Source organism: Cibotium barometz, chromosome 32 (assembly GCF_041138505.1).
Source record: "Cibotium barometz isolate CiBa-2024 chromosome 32, ASM4113850v1, whole genome shotgun sequence".
In the NCBI taxonomy this organism is placed as follows: Eukaryota; Viridiplantae; Streptophyta; class Polypodiopsida; order Cyatheales; family Cibotiaceae; genus Cibotium; species Cibotium barometz.
This window is the reverse complement of record NC_141077.1, coordinates 46,463,836-46,467,161: the sequence shown is the minus strand read 5'-3', so window position 1 is coordinate 46,467,161 and position 3,326 is coordinate 46,463,836.

Here is a 3,326-nt window from a genome sequence, read left to right as displayed (position 1 = left end):
CTCTTACGTCAAGTTAACTCCCTCATTTATGCACAAATAGAGAATCCATGCTTATCTTCATTTATGCACAAATAGAGTCTCCATGCTTATCTCTTCGTTTTTTATTTATTTTACACTCTAAAAATTTGTCTTAAGGTTTTACACTTTACCATCCAACCTTAGACTTTTTTCACCCGTTCAACCTTAGCCCAATTAAATTGTGCACTCTTCTCTATTTATAAATTTTTCCAAGACTAATGCTCACACACCCTAGCATACTTTTTTGCATATGAATTATTATTCTTATTTAATTTTCTTCAAAATACATCATTTATTTACTATTCTATTTTCAGGACCTTGTTAGATGATCTTGAATTGTTCTTAAAGTGAATCTATCCTTGCATTCTTCATCCCCTTGCTTTTTATTTTTTTATGTATAAATATATATTTTACTCTTACAAGAAGATAAATATAAATATATTTTTTGCTCTTACAAGAAGATAAATATAAATATATTTTGTGCTCTTACAAAATGAAGTACATTAAAGTGAGTCAAGAAGACTCACTTTAATGTACTTACAAGAAGATACATATAAATATATTTTGTGCTCTTACAATGAAGTACATTAAAGTGAGTCAAGAAGACTCACTTTAATGTACTTATTACAAGAAGATAAATATAAATATATTTTGTGCTCTTACAATGAAGTACATTAAAGTGAGTCAAGAAGACTCTTGAAGTAGTTGCTGTTGAAGTTAAAATCATTGGAGGGGCATAAAAGAATTCTTTTTACTTGCAAGGTTGATCAAAAAGTTCTCCACCTTCTTGAGGTAATCATTGGATTTTATGGTAAAGATACTATTATTAAAGGGGTTCGTTTTGCTGATGAGGTCTAAATGGGTGCCATTAAGGACAACCTATTGTGCTTGCACCTTTCCAAGGGGAATCCAGATGATGTGTTGTACCATAGACTAAGATTTCAACCACCATGGCCCCCCCATCCATAGATGTACCTAGAAGGATGTCGATGATGAGTCTATGGTGCATACATACTTGTATTTTTTCACTAGTGAGTGAGTATTTGTGTTCTCATTGAGCAGGTGCTACAATAATTAGCCAATTGAAAGAAGAACGATAAGCCAATTAGCTTACCCCCATTGATGTGATTAGCTACTAATGACATCATGTGCTTTTCAACCAAATATTAGAGCCATGTAACTTATTGAATTCTCTTTAGTGTAATTGGGATATAAATGAAGCATGGCTGGTAGGGGCGAAGTAAAAAAAAAAGACTTATTTTTTTCTTTCTTTTTTTCTTTTTTTCTTTTCATTTTTTATGTGCATGCATTCAAGTGATATGAAGGATTGTGTACTGATTTGGAAGGCTTTCCTCTGGCAGTGGTTCTTAAAGTGGGTTGGCAAGTAGTTTAAATTATGCCATTAAGCATTCAACTGCATTTTATTATTGTAGGAATATTTGTTGAAGCTGAAGCTTTGATTGGTAGCTCTTCAGATATGGATGCATTTGATGAGATGAGATGTTGCATAACCTTGTTGTTTTAGAGTGTAAGCAGGTTCTTGTGGCTCTGTTTAGGAGAAGGTTCTTGTGGTCTCTTTGTTGCCACTTTAGCTATTACACCATGCGAGAAGTGGGTGTACTTTTTCTTGGCACTAAAGTTGGTGTGGCGAGATAAGGTTGTTCTTTCCTTGATGTTTTTAGGCACCCAAATGGTGGAATTACCATCATAATATCCTTGAGAAATGAGTAGACAAATAGACACCCATTTTTGATGAACTTTACAATGTGAGGGTTGGTGCCTTCATTGTCGATGTTACTTCCTCTATGCAAGTTGAGGGGATCTTGTGGATTTCTTTGGGATCCACACATTTTCATTACCTTGATAGAATCCATGTGATTGAAATGGTATTTTGATGAGATGAAAGAATATTTTATCGACTCTTTTGGGTTTATGTTGTGGAAGAGGTTAACAAGTCTTCTTCTTTCTAGGCTTTTGAGATTTACATAGTGAGCATTGACTTGAATGTTTCCTTGGTTGGTGACGTAACCAAATTGGATTGCCACCCTCATAGTGGCCTTGAGCTACTAAATAATTGCTTCTCTACCCATATTTTGATATCGTGAAGATATCTTGACATTGACTTATGTGGTGGAAGAAGGGATATATTGCAAAGTGGTTGCCGAATGTGAGGTTGAGAAATTATAGGTAGAAACATGTTCTTTTAATGGTGAGGCTAGAGTTGTAGTATAGGTTGACTTCATAATTTCCATCCTTCAAGGGTCATGAGATTATGGTTCATTCCATGGATAGAGTTGGGCTTAAATTATGTTTATATTTCCAAATGCTTTAAATCCTACATTCAACCTTAGAAGATTTAGAGTAGGGTTAAGTTTCGATGCTAGGGTTCCAAGCATTACTATGGTTTTAGGTGGTAAAGGTTCCATTGTTGACAACGGCTCCTCTTCTCATAAGAGAATTATAAATGTAATCATTAGGTATCCTAAGGTGATAGTTTGCATCGACGATTGGTCAATAGAGTACTGAGAACTATTTATCTAAGGGCCACTCAAGAGAGGTGATAGTTTGTATTGAATGGTCAATAGAGTACTGAGAACTATTTATCTAAGGGCCGCTCAAGATGATTTCTTCAAGGTCAAGAGTAACTTGGAACTCCCATGCTATGTCAACTCCCTCAATGGGAAGAAAGAAATAATCCCATATTTCCATGTATCCCCCATTAGCATCTATCACATCAATATTTCTAGGGCTGAGTGGAGATTTTCCCAAGGATACCCAAGTTTCCATTGATACGATGTTGTGACTGCCTTTAGGACTAATCACTGCTCTTTTACATTATTTCCACCATAAGAAAAACTTTGATAAGCTCCTTAAATGGGCTCATGAATGTCTCAGCTTCACTTCTAGTTTTAGTTTCAATTTCCCATTCTCTGAGATGGAGGCATTGAATCTTTATTCCTAGACTTATTTCCAAGGAGTTCATCTAAAGCATAGTTTCTCTCATTTTTGTTTTCATCATTCTGAAGAGCACCCAATATGGTGCTCAGCATGAACAATGGCACTGAAGAACCCCTTAATGTGTTGAGACGTTTTAGAAGCTTGTGAAGACCTTGGAGGTTCCCCTTTAGCATCATGGTTTAATGGATCTATTTTGGTAGGTAGTACCTCTTCCTCTTGAAAAGGAATCAAAATAAAAGTTTTAGTTTTTGTAACTCTTTTTCAAATTTACTTTAAAATGAATTTGGAAACATGTCGTGTGAGAGAGTTGTAGTATTTTTGGAGTACTACAACTTTTCTCCCTTGGTCTT